General features: G+C 40.4%; 1 protein-coding gene across 3 annotated transcripts in view; it reads right to left on the bottom strand.

Moving 5' to 3' along the window:
- RUNX1T1 (RUNX1 partner transcriptional co-repressor 1) overlaps nt 1-17598 on the bottom strand; it is a 206604-nt gene that overhangs the window by 175617 nt on the left and 13389 nt on the right. For all 3 annotated transcript variants that reach the window (XM_080381738.1, XM_080381740.1, XM_080381744.1), the window contains exon 1: nt 1-17598. This exon is cut by the window's left edge and continues 59974 nt beyond it; it is cut by the window's right edge. The gene's annotated coding sequence lies outside the window, so the exon portion shown is untranslated.

Raw genomic sequence — 17598 nt, 5'->3', positions numbered from 1 at the left:
GCGTTTCTGAGTTAATTTTTGACTAGTCTCTCAGTTACATTGCATTTCAAAGTAGACATCAATAGAAATGACCTCCAGAATATTTGTTTACTATTACATGATTACGGTGTGTAAGAACTGGCCTTAGAATATATTATTTCACACAGTGCCATATAAACCACAAAAATAAAAACCTCTTTAGCTTTCTGTTTCAGGGTTATGCATATTTTGCTCTGAATAGAGACAGAAGATGGTCATATCTGTACTCAGCACAGAACAGTTAATCTCTAGGTATTAGAAAAGAGAAAGAAAAAGGCCTGTTGGCGATCTTCTTGCTAACCAAAAGTGATCTGAAATATACAGCAGTACCATTAGGCTGATACTTTGCAATATTCAGCACCGTTTCTGAAGAAGATGATGCCTATTTGTCAAGCTTTTTTTTTGTTTTTTAGAATTAGTTCATGTGATGGATTAATTTGGGTGAAATTTCTTCCTAGGCATGAGGGACGTCAAAAAAGTAAAAAAAAAAAAAGAAAGGAGGTTAGATGGGTGAGTTGGTTGTGTTTTCCCAAGCCTGCAGATGCCCAGCTACCACTACCTGGAGCAGAAGCTGCTTTCATGATGAAGGACCAGGTGTACAAAAATGCGGACACGGTGTAAGTAGCATTTCAGTGGCAAAAGAAGCCCCCGGATTAGGCTGTGCAGACTCACAGGTCCCAGTATTTAAAAGTAGCTCCAAGGCCCAACTGGAAATTTGGCTCTGATTGGATTTTACCAATAGGGAAAATGTAGCTGAAAGTTTATGAGGTGAAATGTTGTGTTTCCTGCAATAACAACGATGACTAATTTGTGATTGTATGGCGTATCCTAACAGCTGTGATATATGTTGCTTTGAATTCATTTAGTTGTAACAATATTTGTTAATTTTTTCCCTCAGATGCCTGTTGTTGATATTTTCTAAATAAAGCCAAGGAAAAGAAAACGCCAGCATTTTGAAACATAAAGCAATCTGTAAAATTAAAAAAGCTTTCGTTTCTACCACCACTCCCCCCCGCACCCCCCCCCCACCCCCCCCCCCCAATGTATACCATATGCCAAAGCTACTCCTTAACTACAGCCGACTGTTGTTACTGTAGTAATCAGTCTATGTCAGAGCAATTACTTAAAATCATCTGTCCCGGTTGTTTTGCAGAGGCTGTGTCACACTGAGCAGAACAATGCAGCTGCAGCCTGGGTGGCACGTGGCGTGGCATGACACGGTGTGGCGTGGCATGACGTGGGGTGACATGGTGTGACGTGGCATGGTGTGGCGTAGCACCACGTGTGTTAAAAGGCATCAGATGTTGTGGAACCTGGTAATGTCAAAGACCCCTTCCAAATCCTGTCCTTTAGTGGACATCTCTACTTGAAAATAATTTGCTCTTCTCTTTGCCTTTAAGAATGTGCTTATGCAGTAGGAAAAAAGTGGCCCCCAAAACTGCACCATTTTCTCTAGCAGTCCTGAGATCTTTTATTTTTCACTACCCACAGAGAGAATTTCAAACGCTTACTCACATTTCATTTTATTAACAAATAAGCTCTGTTAGAGAGGAAAGTCATGCAGAATCAATCGGTAATTGAAAGGAGATATACACATTGATTTGTGCATTGATGATACACTGCATTGATTATTGCTGAGGGAAATACTGTTTAGTGATTAGAGTTGTTATACCTTTATAGTTACTTTCTTACTTTTTACTATTACTGCAAATTATCTTTTAAAGTAGAAGGAAACACATGACTGCTACAGAGCCACAAAAGCAGCTCACAAACATTTTCAGACGAAAGAGCACAGAGCCTACGCAGAAGACAGTAATTCTGAAACTTTGAAATCTTTGAAATTTTCCTGTGACCGAAAAAAAATATTGAAAGTAGGAATAAAGCATTCGGAAACTGTAACCTTATTGTTGAGTTCTCAGGAAGGGCTTTCTGCTCTGTTAATTACTTTTACAATACCTGGTGAGATGGCACCATGACTGGAGTGCTTAGGATACTGCAGTTGAAATAATAAATAATCATCTGACATTTCTTAAAAGGCTTGCTTCTTTCTGAGCGGTGTTGTCTTTTATCAGCCTGCCTCATGCCTTTATCACGTTTGTTCTTATTCAGATCAGTGAGGGCTCTCATTTCCTCAACAGTCCCCAAAGCCAGGATTTGTAGCCTGTATTCAGGTTCATTTAAAATCAATGCAGTACAAAATAATTAGAGAAACAAAAAAGGTGTTGCAGGTTCCTTAGTTTCCTTAGATCTTTTGACCATAAAATGATGGCTGTTTGTATTGGAGAAGTGGTTTAAAATAGATAGTGAGTGCATGTGTTATTTTGCACACATCCTAGCTGTACACCGCGCAGACTTGTAATTGCAGAATTCTGAACATTAATACAAAGAAATAAATTTTTTTTCTCAGCAGCAGAAGCATCAATAAAAAAAGCCAATTAGAAGAGATGAATTTTTATTACATGCTGATGATTAAATCTACATTAATCATAAACATCCACAAGCCACCAACAGGGCTTGTTTAATCATTTTCAACCATTTGTGTCTCTCTCCAGCTACCATTCTGTTGGGTTTTTCTACATTACTTCCATATTTGGTATTGGGATGTTAGAAAGTGCGCATATACTCCTGGGTAATCAGGATTTCAGGCGATACAACTAAAAAAAACATTCACAAAAAACTCTCCTGAAAGGCTTCTAAACCCACGATTTGATGGGCTGTGCAGTTACACGGCATTGTTTATGGGGCTGTTGTATTATATATAGCCCTCACGGTATGCACGGAAGCTATTTCAAGTATTAAATAACTGTTGAATTGGGTAGAGAGATAACTGTATAATTGAGTTAGAGATAAAAGTTATAATGGAGAATAAAAGGTCAAGGAAGCCCCAGGTACAACGACCTGGACAACGAAGAGGACAAGAAATTACTCTAATATCAACAGGAGAATTTTTAATGGAATTTGTTTTGAGCAACAACCTAGAAAAAAAAGGATATAGCATGTTGTCTCATTGCTAGAAGCAAGTAAATAACACTACAGAAGAGTTCAGACCTAATTGGGAGTTGGAATAATTATAGATGATGATAAGCCAGCCACCAGAGAAATGCAATATTCAAGATGTGTGGTAACAAACACATTGATTAACATAAGTCAGGACAGGAAAGAACACAGCTTAGAAATACAGTATATAATTTATGACCATAGCAAAAAATGAGTATCAACAGTAGATATGAAGAGAAAGAAATAAAATAATTAGAATTCCTCTCTCCCATGCTCCCCCTCTCCCGCCCCCCCCCCCCCCCCCCCCCCCGATTTCACAGTGATTTTGCAAAGAAAGAGCATTCAGTGAACAATTTTTCATTTCAGTATGAATTACATTGAAACTGAATGCAGCCTTCCCCCTTACCCTTTCTGAACACTCACAGAAATTTCATAGCAGTTTTTGGTGGGATACTGAGAAGTTTTTCTACAGGCATTCATATTCCAAGTTTCCTGGTGCTGATCTTATTTTTTCCTTTTTATAAGCAGACTTTTCTTATATGAAAAAAGGAGAGGGGGGAGGAGGTAAGCAGAAGCCATTTTAGTTTTCCCTTAGATAAATTAAGCCAGCAAAGATGCTCTTGGGAGATTTCCGATAGGAAAAAAATAACACTTTCTGGGCTCTTATTCTTATGCTATTTTTCATTCCCAACAGCTTGACAAAAGGCATATCTATGTTTTACAGTTTCACAGAACTGTGTATTTCTTCCTTGGCTTGGAAGAGTTTGGAGACTGCAGAGGCAGTGAGGATATCGGGATGGTCTACTCTGACCTGGGGCTGTACCATGTCCCACCACAGGGTCCTGCTTGGGATGCTGCATGCGGCTGTGGGCATGACTGAGGAGCAGCCAGTGGCACAGGTGGCAGCTATACCACCCCATCACCTGGAGCTTCATTCCTACTGTGTTGCCCTAAAGGATGAGAAGGAGGTGGGAAGGAGCTACAGCACTTTAGTGAAAAATCATGATGCCTCTGGACAGGCAATGTAATTTTTTGAATACTGTAGGATTTTAGAGGAGTGCATGTCTATGTAATAGGATGCTTTGTTTCTCTGGGAACATGGGTCAGCCTTCAACACAAGGAACCAGATATATAGTGGCTACTGGCTCTCGAGTGAGCTGGTGTGGTGATCACACCACCAGGCAATCTTTTCTTATGTCTCCCAGAAGCAAAACAACCTTACAGTGTGCAGATTTGTAGTGGCAGAGGAGGTGCTCTCTGTTCTAATTTTAAAATGCCACCCTGATCAGCATGTACTTCATCAGCAGAATATGCCTTGGGTGAAGTCACCCAGTAGGAAACTATGGAGTTATATTGCTTAAGCTAGCAGTTCAGCAAATTTCTGTGCTCCAGACTGGTCATCTCTGAATTTCCCAAGTACCTCTGTGCATGTATATCATCAAAATATTAACTGGAAACACTATTAAAGGCAACATGGCTCATTGACCACATACCATGGCTTTGCTGTCAAACAGTTATTTGTAGACCACACTTTGAGAACCACTCACTGAAACTGTCTAAAATGAAGTGTGGAAAACACTGTAAGAAACAAAGTCAAGGAAATAATATATTGGCAAGGAAATGGAATCTAGCCTGATCTTTTTCTTTCTTACAATTGCAGAGATATATGATAGCTATATCAATTGTAATGCCAGTCTAAGTCAGAATATATGGTCAAGCACAAAGAAATAATTAGGGAACTGTCACAGCAGGCAAAAAGAAGGTATAAGGAATAGTAAATGAAGCTAAGCTGAGATAGATATAAAACGTCGAGAGCCATGAGAAAAGTGAAAGATGAAAGATACCAGCCAGCCCAACAACATGAATATGATGTAAAGCAGAACAGCTTTTAGTTAAGGTAGATCTCAGTTTCTTAACATTCTGTGAGGAAAGATTTGCAAAAGAATGGAGCAATGTGTGAAAATAAGAAACAGAAGGAGCAGAAGGAAGACAATATGGTAACACATGGTTACAGTTCCAAGACTTGAGAATATATTTCTTGTACTATATCCCTTTATGTTAAAATGCATTCTGTTTATTCTGGCTCAATGGCTCAGCTGGTACCATAGTGTAACACCCCACCACATGGTAGACCTAAGCTCAGGAGCAAGCTTGGGCCAACAGAGCTTGGAACTGTCACAGAGGTGATGCTGTTAGCTTCAGCGTTGGCTAATGCCGTCCAGGGAAGGGATAGAGCTGCGTGTTTCCCTGAGAACAGCAAGAAGGAAGGAAAACAATAAGAAAAACACAAGAAAATGCATCTCAGAGGAATAAATAGACAAAAATAAAGATCTCATGTAAATCTGGCTTTCTCAGGGAAGGGAGAAGATCCTTTGCTCATGGTTTTCCACAGGGCTGGTAGAAGACACTGGCTTCTGTACTGTAAATATTACTCTTCAAAATAAATTTTATTTTCTTTCCAAATATTTTGTGTGTTATCATGGCTATAGGAAGTGGAATGAGACAAACAGCAAAAGTTTAGAGCTAGTAAGATAGCTAGTTGTAAGACAGCACATGCTGTAAATCTCCGTGTAACCTACATGCAATTAAGTATCAGGACCACATTTACTCCTCTCATGGAGCTTCCCTGCCTTCTGAGTTTTAATTTGAGTTGGAAGAAAGCATAAAAGATAAACCCCACTGATTTCAGACATCCTGAAGCTAGTTTACAGAAAGCTCACTTGAAGTATTTATTACTTTATGAAGTCAAAAAGTGGATTTATCTAACCTCAGTGATCTATTGATGTATCAGTTACTCACTTATTTTAGATACTGACTACAGAATGAGGCCTCTCTTGCCTCCTAGACAGAAAAGTCGATTAAATTACAACAGATGCTTGATTTCCTGGTGATTAATCTCAGGTGAAATGAAGCCTACCCCAGGAAAACAGAATGGAGCAGTTCTTAACTCCATGTATTTGATGCCACCTGCTTCCATGTCTCTCAAGTATACCAAATATTGTAGTCAGAGAGAAATCAAGCTGATTTATTCTGGCTCTCTCAATAGCAGTGACACATTGATAATGAAGAACAAGTGGTTTCCCTCAGTAAAATTCATTCCTTGGTCTGCACTGTGGTAGTGCAACCTGATGAATATTTTGCAACAAATCTCACATGGACAGTATGGCTCTGAATTGTAAGCTGCTCTTTTAAAATCAGCTCAGTACCTTGCACATTAGCCAGTAGCTTTTGATTTGTTCTAGGTGTGTTTTAGACACAGCATTCATATATATATAAATACAACTTTTTTCCAAAAGTGCTTCTTATCACAGTTGTGAGATCATAGGACTTCTTTTATCAACTAATTCTCCTGAAGAAATAATCATACAAAACACCGTCTTTTGGAAGCAAACTATAACTATTTCAGAAATTGCTCCTTCCTCCCTCCCCCAACTTGAAAATGCCAAGTGGATATCTGTGAGTTATTCCTGAAGGCAGCCTCTGTAAAACATATTTAAATAAGGAAAGCATATCCAAGGTAATAAGAAAAAAGAAAAAAAAAAAAAAGAGAGAGAACAAAGTTATAATTAAGAAATGTTTAAATTCTACACACAATTAAATTTGATCTGATCAGGGAAATGGGTACTTTTAGCCTGACAAAGATGGGTAGGTTTGCTTTGCCAGATCTGGGACAATGCATCTTTAAGATACCGTGCCATTTCTTTTGAGCACTACTTCAAAAATGTGGGAGGAGGGAGCATCTAAAGCAAAATTGCCAATGCAACTTTTGATTGTTATGATTTATTTTTAATTATCCTTTTCTCCTTTTGTCTTAATTGGACAGAGCCAGTCTAAACTTGTTCTGTGCAATTAAGAGCAGTTACATGCATAGAAAATTGAGACCTATTTTAAATCTCATTTGGACTGACTCATAGTTCAGCTTGCTACAGGAAAATTAGAGCAAGAAAATATATTCAAAAAGCTAATGAGCTTTAGTAAAAATATCCTCAACAAAATGATGTGCTGGGAAATTTTACACATTCACTTCAAATCGTATCAGACAGTGGATTGGGGGAAAAGCATTTTGCTCTTACTAGGCTTTCATAGGGGACATCTAGGAGCATGTTATCGAATCCCCTTAAAAATCCGTTTTGAAGTTTGAGCTATTTATTTCCAAGGCAACTAAACAAATATTTTCAAAATAACTCATACATGCAGCTCAGATGGGGGCTAATTCTGTACTTGTTAATTTCCTACCTCTTGCAAACACAATTGGCACCTAGTGTACACAGCAATGCACTTTCCAATAGTTAAGGTAACAAAAACACCGTAAGGTGAAGGCTGTGCTAAAGCACCTGCATAATGCCCATTAGTGTTAATAGGGGCTTGGGAGGACGTATCCGATACCTCCATAAAAAGGCATCATGCAGGTTGGAATAAATGTGCAAAACAATAATAAATTAGTGAACCGGTATGAGAATAATTGTTTGAAATGAACCCAAATCCAAATATTGGAAATTTCTGGGGTTTCATGTTATGCACGGGACTTATTTCTTAGATCCTTTGGCTAAGGTGCTTGGGAGGAGGGGAAAGAGCCCAAGAAATCCTGTATCCTATCCTGGCTGCTTTAATGAAGCTGGTGGCTTTGGTCGTAGAGGAGGTTGCATGTACGAGGAGCAGCCATGGAGTGATGGTGCCTACTTGGCATAAAATACATCTTCTGGCTCTCCTGACCACTGCCCATTCTCCCTTTCCCTGTTTCAGGTGCTGCGTAGGCCAATGTAAAACCAAACCAACCTGCTCAGAGCCATGTGTGTGTTTGAAGACTGAACCATATATTTTGCAAGAAAGTCCCATGGTGCAAGCCTTTACTCACAATCTCTACAGATTCTTTCCAGGGACTAGAAAACTTGATTAGAGTTATTTTATTTTTTGGCTGTTATTTTTTATTGCTGAGCATCCCTGTCTTCTATAGTCTCCAATGAGAAATAGCTGTAGGAACACATAGCAAATCAAGCTTTACCATTTGTCCATTAAAAAAAGAAGTTTCCAAACCCCAAAACAATTTAAACCTGCTTGGTAAAAGTATTTGTTTTAAACACTTCCTCTTTTCTGAACTCTCTTTTGCCTACGGACTTTTTTGCCAAAGTCCCAAGCAGAGGTCAGGCTGATAGAGCAACCTTGTTCATAAAGTGTGAATTTCCATCAAGTCAGATGAAACGCAAACTTGAACAATGGAGAGTTGGCTCCTCTCCAGTCCTAAATATAGCTGTGTGAGAGCTCTCTGAAGCCTGCCAAGCAGTTGGCCCCACTCTTAAGGAAAAGAAAGGCCTGAAATACTTAGGGTCCCTCAGTTTGCCTCATTTACTTCTTGTCCTCCAACAGTTTTGAAGGTCCCTGTGACCGTTTAGATCCTGCCTATGGGCAGTTTACAGCCAGTTTTTCACACTGTGGCACTCTGTACATCTCCAGGGCATCTTCCCTTCTGAATGAGGGGCTTCATTGTGCCCTGAGTGTTGCATTGGTGCTGGAATGAAATTCCAAGGGGGTGGTAAAATAGTGAGTAGGCATTGCTGCTGGAGCTTGGCCATGTTGAAGTCTCCTGGACAACATGCTGGCCGGTGACCAAACCACCTTTTCAAGCATACCCTCCAATAATGGGTGGCAGGGTTCTGGTCAGGCAGGCCCAAAACAGACAGGGTGTCAACAGCATCCAGGGAGCCATCTGGCTGCGGTGATGGGGATGAACTCCTCACCTGAGCCTGGCACACCAGGCATTTTCTGAAGGGAAACCTATAGCCAGAACTCTGAGGCATAGCATTGAGGCTTCAGGAGCCTCCAGATGGTCACAAATGATCTTGGTGGCCAAATGACAGTTAGGTAGTTCCTTTTCTATGGGAGCTGCCAGGGTGAGACTGTACCTTGGAAATGGCACAGATAACCCCAAGTACGGAGCAGGTCTGTGGCTTGCCCCAGTCAAGTGAAGTCTGAGTGTGCAGAGTCAAGAGATGGTGAGCGGCCACACTGGAGCTCTGCCAGGGGACTTGGCAGTCAATCATTAATGCTTTTTGACCATCCAGCCAGATAACTTTCTTCAGCTTTCAGCTTCTCTGGCTTTTCCCCAGCGGTGGTAGAGATTTAATAAAGAATCCCCTAGTGCTATTTTTGTTCTTTCTTTTACCCTGCTCAATTGCCTTTTAGCATTGTTTTTGCTTGGTTTGTCCCCTGCCCTCCCGTTGGAGGGTCTGCCGTAAGGACAGCGCAGTGCGAACGTGGCCTTCCTGCTGGCACAGGCTCCACTCCAGCCACAAGCTGGGGATTTAAATTTCAAGCAAAGATTCCAATACGGCTCTTCTCCTAGTTCACAAGAGAATTAAAGAACGTGTAGAAATGTACAGAAATTGGCTCCTGTGGACAGATTGATAATAAGAGAAAATACATTGTAACTATTGTACATTTTCAAGGCCCTTATAAGAAAAAAAAATAATAGCTTATGAATAGATTTCAAAGTGACAAAAGTTTTTGAGACAGCAGGCACACATTTCTTGGGACTGATGATGGATGATAATAGGATGAGAAAATGAGAGCAGTAAGAGGTGAGGTGCTGCAGCTTCTGGAGCCCTCCTCTTGTCTGTGGTGCCAGGGTGTGAGGGGAGGGTGAGGGGAGCATCCCCCGCATCGGCCTCCCACTGCCATCCTGCTGCCACCCCAGAACAAGTTTTCTGGGCAATCTGATGTGTATTTACATCTCATGTCTAAGGGTGCCAAGAAAGATAAGGGAGGAAAGGAAAATGGAGAGAATGAAGAGAAAATGGGATACAGCTCTTAATTCTTCTTCTCAGGCTCTGGGACTTATCAGTGTCTATGAGGAACAATTCATTCTTATATACTATTAAAAGAGGAAAGCACATTTCAGTGTAGGTGCTGTAAAGGGAACATTTTTGACATGGGACTCAGATTTTCAATGTGAAAAAATGGTATTATGCTTTTAAATTGAGTGCCTTTCTTCTTAATTAATTTTAATTCTTCATTTAAATTCTAACCTTAATTCTTGTGGTTAGACAGGTTGCTCTGAACCTGGGAGACATACACAAAAAGGCTCCAGCTTGAAGTCAACAAATAGACTATAATACAATGTTGACATTGCCAGGGATTTTGCTTGTGGCTGATGTTGAATACAATCTCTGGATCTTAATGCTTAATGTGTTAATTATGCTATTATCTTAGCAAGTCTCTAAAATTTTAGGAACAGAGTAATTTAGGACTGGATAACTGAACAATCAATTCCACCAAACTTGCATTAACTGAGCAACTGCATCTTAAAATTTATTTGGATTTTTTTTTTCTAATCCTATTTTCCATAGAAAAATGTTCCAGAACCTCATTGGTTTTATGGTTAGATTTTTTCTTATTACCAGTCTAAATTTATCCTTGGCTAGATTATATCAAACTGTTTTTGGCCAAACACTGTTCTTTCTTTAAATAGCTCTTATCCCTGTCTGATGTTTATTCCATAGTAAATAGCACTCACATCTCCTTTCAGGCTGTTTTGATAGGCTGACAAAGTATTCTAATTTTTCCTCTTTGAGATAGGCTTGTCTTTCTCCCCACTGTCTCCATAGCCGTTTTCTGAAACAGTTCCAGCCAGGGCACATCAATCTTGCACATGGATGGCCAGTATGGACATGCTGTATTTCGGGTGGTCTTGCTGGAGCCTTGCACAAGGGCATGAATACTTTCCTAACTCTGGTGGAAATACTTCACCTGACACATGCAGGATCTCACCTGCCTTTGTCCCTAACTGCAGCATCTTGTTGGCTCGGAAAGCCAGTTCGTCTTCTTCCTCCTTTTTTATTTCAACTGATGAACTCCAGATTGTAGCAGGAAAGCTAATTAGTCTGGGATTGCATAACCTTACACTGAAATTAAAAAAGTAACCCTTTCTTTTGTTTATTTTTAACTTCCTGCTTCTTTAGGAAATCACGTTATTTCCTTCTTTGCACAGATACCCCTGGTACAGTGCTTCCTACAACGACAGGCTGTCTACTTCTCAAGATGATATTGAGCCTAATATTGCTACATTTTGGAGGAATCAATACTAGGCACAGTCCAGTCCAGTTGAGCTCTTTCTGTCAAAACTTCACATTATCGCAGCTACAGCTGTGCTCTAATCATTGGTTAGCAGTCAGAGCAAGAGCTCATTGCATTTTCTCATCAATTTGTTTAGCCAGGTAGTCTTTTCTGTAGGGTGTGAGCGGGTATGGGCTGAAATCAACGTCTTCAATCTGAGATTTTACATGCTTCACTAAGTAGTGCTCTGATCCATTGGTGGGACTTCTGGGAACCACAAAATATACCTTGTAGAGGAATCCAAATGAGAATCTTAAATTAAAATTTTTGAAGAGAATAAAAAAAACCCAATACAGAGCTGAATTTTGATCATTAATCAGTATTAAATTAAGTCCTTAGATATTTTTAGCTATTTTGAACTTAAAAACATACTAAATTTAAACAGTATTTATGAAGCGGGGATATGATCTGGGACAGTATCCAGCAATGAGCATCTCCTGGTTTTAAGAAAGTACTTGACTTCCTGTAAGATACTTTCTGCAAAAGAGGTGCTTTCCCTGAATTGAGACGTGAATTGCATCTGGAACCGGCTGAAAATGGGAGTGCTGATTTTGCCAAAAATCCAAAATGTCATTGCTTTTGTTCTGAAGAATGGGATTAATTTTTAAAAACCACTAATTACATATTACTAAAAGCACTGAAGAATGTTATCAAAATGGATTTAGTGTCTCCATTTCTTAAAGAAATGAAGGTCTGTTTAATTCTTCATACTTTTTTAATAAGTTCTTAAATTTTCAGATTTTCAAATGGATTTTCTGTGGCCCTTGGATCCTGAAGGTGATTGTATATGTGCTGTACAAGACAGTTACTGCGGTGATTCTGAGATACCCTGAGCACCCAGGCATCTCACTGGCACCTTGCTCTAATGATGCTGTTTGAAGTACAGATTTTCTCCCCTAGAAATACAAATCTCATCTCAAATTATGATCTCTAAATGCAAGAAATACCAGCAGCACAGAACTCTACTCTGTTTGCAAGGCTTCCTATAATAATTCTGATAAAGCAGGTTTTTGGTTTTTTTTCCCCCCCTCAGGTTAAGTATATTCCCAGTACATACTTTAATGAAAGATGGAAGACATTTGTTTCAGGATCAAAGGTCTTTATTTTTCCTCTAAATATTACTTCCCTTCACACCCAAAGATATAATTATGTTGTACCTGGGGCTTCTGCCTCTGCCAAGCTGTGTAGACAATAGCAAAAGGTATTTCAGCCTTACTTATTCAGCTACAAGAAGAGATGAACATTTAACTGAGAGACAAGAAAGCTATTTTATTGCATTACTTAGGGGTAGAAAGACAAAGAATTTGCTGTACATTCACCCAGCTGTAGCTACAGAGGCTGACACAGAGTACACAATTGCACTGAAAACACAGTGGCAACACTTTTAAATGATGGTTAATGGTTTTGGAGAATGTCATAAACACAAGAAGTGGAGCACAGGGTATAAATGAGCCTATACAGTTACTCGGCTGCTCTAGGAGCATGTGAATTTGGTACCATGGAGGACAAAATGCTAAGGGACCAGCTAGCAGAGAAATCTTCTGTTCTGTGTATCTGGGAACAACTGCTGTTTAAAAGAATAACTAAGAGTAGCCCCATATTGATGACTGGAAATTGCTCACAGCCCATGGTCAAAGCTGGGAAAGGTTATAGGACAGGAAGATTTACCTCAGCATTTTGCACAGGTACTTTTTACTCTTTGCTAGCTGCAGTCCACCAAAGAACTACACTATTCACTGTTTTTGTTTTCAGGATGACAGGAACATATTTGCAGTTTACAGCAGGTGCCCAGCCAAGTCAACAAAGTGCAAACTATGCAGTAAAAAATAATATATAAAAAAGGTCACTTTGCCAGGGTATGCCGCTCCAGCAAGTTTCAGTGCCTTACAGGGTGAATGTCTGAATCCAGTGACGGGAGTGATGCTTTGCTCACCACACCGTCAGTGAAAGTGTTGTGTTGGCTCCTGTTTAATGCATGCAGAGACTTTTCAGATGCTTGTCAGCTTTTGTCCTGACAATCATTACTACAACTGTTTCTTTGAAAAAGAAAAAAAATATCAGCCTATTCATTCATAACCTCCAGGTGGACACCTTTGTGCTTGTGACAAAAAGTCATTCTTCCTGGCCAGCTTTTCCAAATCAGACCACTAATGTCACATCGCTTTGCTGAAGGGTCTCACAACACGTGTCCACGTGGCCCTCTGGCAGCGATAAATGCCTGACTCCAGGCCCTCTCCAATGACTCTGACTTCCATATCTTCCTACTGAGCCTGAAGGGGGTAGAATTAAATATCCTGTAATTAACTGCAGGTGATACTGCATGAGAAAGACAGCCGTGGTTAAACAGCAGTGGTTAAAATCTGGGTGCATGTTGACAGGTATTTAAACAAAAATGTAAAGGCTACTCTCGGGTTCTGAGCACGTTAACAAGACCTTAACTGCCTTCTGCCTTCACAGCCTTACCTGGGACCTCACCCACACCCTCTGCCGTGGGCTCTGGGGCTCCCCTCATGTATGCATTCAGGTACAGGGAGCAAGGAGATCAGCCAGTTAAAGACTAATTAGGGGGTGGGGTTAAAGATGATTTTTCAGCTGAATGAGTCTCCATCCTTTGCATGCTGAAGCCAGCAGAAGGGAAGAGGCACAGCTGTGCAGTCCTGGGAAGGATGAGGCCAGCTATTCCTTTGCTGGTATATGAGAGCCTACCACTTACCTCCTGATCTCATGCAAAACCTGGAAGGAGGATCAGTGGCAGCTTCTAGATGCAATGAGAGAACCACAGAGCCTTTCAGTATTTGTGCTAAGGGGTTCAGCCATTGGTAGGTAGCCACACATCAGCAGAAGTGTGAAAAAACTGTTCTGTGACTTTTTGTTTAGGCTTTTTCATACACATCTTATTTCTGTAGGAAAAAAGGCTGATGGTAATTTTGCTTGTCTCATTATGACAGTGCTGGTTATCATATGATGAAAGTAGGACAGTGCCCACAGTAAAAGAAAGCCTATAAAGGTATTTTCTTTCATGTCGTATCAGAACAGTATTATCAATATTTGTTACTTCTGCATGGTGTATTGACGTCAAGTCCTAGAAAAAACATAGCAAAGTGGACAAGGGCGAGGTTCTTAGAAAGCACTGCACTTGGACCAAACTGTGTCATTATAAGATTCAGAGCTCCCACTAAAGATGGCCTCATTACAACATACAGATTTATGGAAGGGGGGAAAGATTTCCCTTTGTAGCAGGTACGTTCATCCCAGTGGCAGAAGAAAGAGGGCAGCAATAGGTAGAAGGCATTTAGCATCATGTCAGACATTGTTGTTATCTGCTATTTTCAGATGGATTTCCTAAGAAATGAACAGAGTCATGCTGTGTGCATGTGCACCTTTCCAACTGCTGGCTCTACTGACTCAGTTTCAGACAAATTTAATAGATGACTAGAAGTATAGTAACACCTCACAAGTTTCATTAAAAGTTTTATACACATATATAAATTGAGTATGAGGTTGCATAAGTAGCCAGGTTGAAGCAAAAGGGCATTGCAGAGCCTCTGCTAAAGGAAAAGTTGCAGGGTGAAATCACCTGTACTTGATACCAAAGAATTTACGTGGCGAGATTATAAATCCCAGGAGAGGCTTGAACTGGTCTTCATGTCCTGGTAAATATCACTGCACACAAGCATCAGAAAGCAGCTTCATTAATTTTGCATCTTCTGGGATTACTTATTTCTGTTAAACCAAAGTTCTTTAAGGCATTGTCCATCCACTGAGAAACTGAATGAGGGAGCGATTCTCTGGTGAGTAATTTCTAATGGATTCTTCTGAGGTTCCCTTGGGTGAAATAAGTAAGGTATTGTCCAAACAGGGAGACTGAATGATAAACAGCTAAAGCACTGCTATGAACTTCACCCTCTCTTAAATAACCCCAGTAAAGATGAATACCTAAGAAAGGAGCGGTCTTACTAGCCATATGTAAAATGCAAGGTAGAGAAGATGCAAAGTAGATGTAAAACTACAAAAAGAGAAGATGCTGATTAACTGGAAGGCAGATAAGGAAGATGGAGAATTTCCTTTTCAAGTTAGAAATGGTTGTACAGCATAGCAAATGAAGTTGGCGTGCAGGTGGGAAAACTGAACTCTGCCTGAGAAGCAATGCAATGTACAAGACAATGAACGGAGTCCTAAGGATTAGACAGAAAGCCAGTCAGATTAACGTCTGCTGGCCTTTCAGTACACAGAACAGAATATATATCTATATATATCTATATGTACAGTGATGACTGCATAGAATCTGTGTTGAGAGGCAGACAGCACTACTTTCCTGGCCACACTCCCTCCCCAGCCCTCATGGCCAGCATTTCAGCCTGCACTTCTTCCCTGCAAGTGCCTAACCTACCACTGCAAAACACCCTCTCCAAAGTCTATCTATTCAGTCTATCTGAAGTTCATCTACTTACTAAGCTTTACAGGGTGCCCTGAAGGTCAACTGACTCAGACTTCCTTGGAATGGAAATGAGGAAGGGATTTCAGACCAGTGGACCTTCAGCGAGGTGTTCGCTGCAGAACCCGAATGTTTAAATGGTTGCCTGAGTAGCTCAGGTTGTCTCAGCAGCTGATGGAAAATAGAAAAGAGGCAGTTCGCTCACCACAAGCAGCTAATAGTTAAGTCAGTCTGAGACATATTTTAATTTTTAATTAATTTTTTTTCTTTCTTCAGAATTTAAACTGCACTTGTGCCTCCTGGAAGGAAGGAGAGAAAAAGTAATAGAGACATTCATTTTTTTCATTAATTAACCATCTGGGACTGAACTCTGAAAAATTCTGATATAAAAATACGGGGTTTTTTTAGCCCTTAAAACAAGCATCGTTTCCTTTGATAATGGAGGACCAGAGTCTATTTAAAGGAATTTTAACCACAGATTTAATGGGCTTTTGAGCCTGGGTCTCAATACCACATTTTCCAAGCTATGGGGCACATGGTAGGTAGACAAAATCTCACCTTTCTGCATGTTTAGACCTCTGACTGCTTTCAATAACATGATGCTTGGTGAAATTCAGTTGTCAAAAGGTAAGTTTTCAAGTCTAGTCTACATCTGTGTTCCTCAGATGCTATCCCAGGGCTTCTAGCAGACCGCTTTGTCACCCCACTGATCTTCTGATGCTTATATTTCAGTTCCATGGTCACCTGAAGCCAACATCAATGCAGATGACTGCTAGTAAGGATGGACCCACCATTCCACTTTAAGACAAGCTCTTGGGCACTTGTCTTAAAATGGGAAAAAATATTTCTATAACAAGCCTCTATCTCTCTGTCCTTTTAACTACAGAGAAGACATAGATAGCTGTCTCACAAACTTGTTTTTAAACAGCTGAAGTCAGCTCATGTCCATTCATCTTCACTAAATCAGGTAAAGCCTTAAAACCCACAAAGCTACCCTGCGAAGTTAAAGCCCACTCCAGAACATGCGTTTGTACAGGTGCATGTGCGATGTTAAGTGTTCCTGCACAGGTGCCTCTGAAGAATCCTGATTAAAAAATGAAGGCTTCTTTCCAGATGGGTTGACCAGTATCCTAGGTAGCTCCAAATAACTGTTTTCCTATCACTGTTGTGGAATAATTCACCTCTTAAAACTGGAAGTTAAAGAGGAGTAACATTTTTGAAAATGTTGAACTTGTTGAATAACATTTTCAGCCTTTTCTTTGGTATGCTTTAGGTTGCCTCTACTAGGAACTTAGGAACTGGGCAAGGAAATGTGCTTTTGAAATTATCTTTTGTTGTTCCTAATTAGTATTTGCCAAAGACTCTCCAACCGCACAAACTTTTGAAGAGAGGCTGGTTTCCTCATGATCAGCTGACATTTCACAGCTAATATTTCAACACCTGAAATGTCATGCACCCATCCCAGGGTGAAAACACCCTTTTCTGTGTCTCAGCTCTGGGCTGTGTTGAGTTTGACCTTGGAGGGGCACCAACAACAAGTAGGTTGTCTTTGTTGTTTCAGTGGTGGCAAGTGGAGAACCGGACTGCTCTGCCTCAGTTAAACTTAAAGAGGACAACTACATCTCATCTTGATGTGTCAAGAAATGCAGATTAGGACATGATGGAGGATGCTGAAGTGGGGCAGAAGGATCTGAAGTTGAGGAGTATATTTAAAGAAACTGAAACAGAGAGTGGGCTGGGACAGCAGAGAGGAAGCTGAGAAGTGCAGCTAGCTGGCAAGTGGAGAACATGAGGTGGGGTAGGAGAAGAAAACTGGGTCTGGTTGCAGAGAAAAGGAGGCATATGGGGATTGAGAAATATTGGGGCTAAGGGTTTGGAAGGGAAAGAGCACCTGAAACCAGACTAAATAAGGATGCTAAGTAGAATGAAAATTCAATTAGGAACTGACTAGGTGAGTGGGGTTTGGGAAGACTGGGAGAAGACATGGGAAAAGGTCTGATGGGTAAAACCAGAGCTCACAGGGGGACGCATTTGGTTCA

The sequence above is a fragment of the Falco punctatus genome, assembly GCF_963210335.1.
Source record: "Falco punctatus genome assembly, chromosome: 3".
NCBI lineage: Eukaryota > Metazoa > Chordata > Aves > Falconiformes > Falconidae > Falco > Falco punctatus.
Note: the sequence above shows the minus strand (reverse complement) of the source record. Positions and strands in the feature narration are given on the sequence as shown.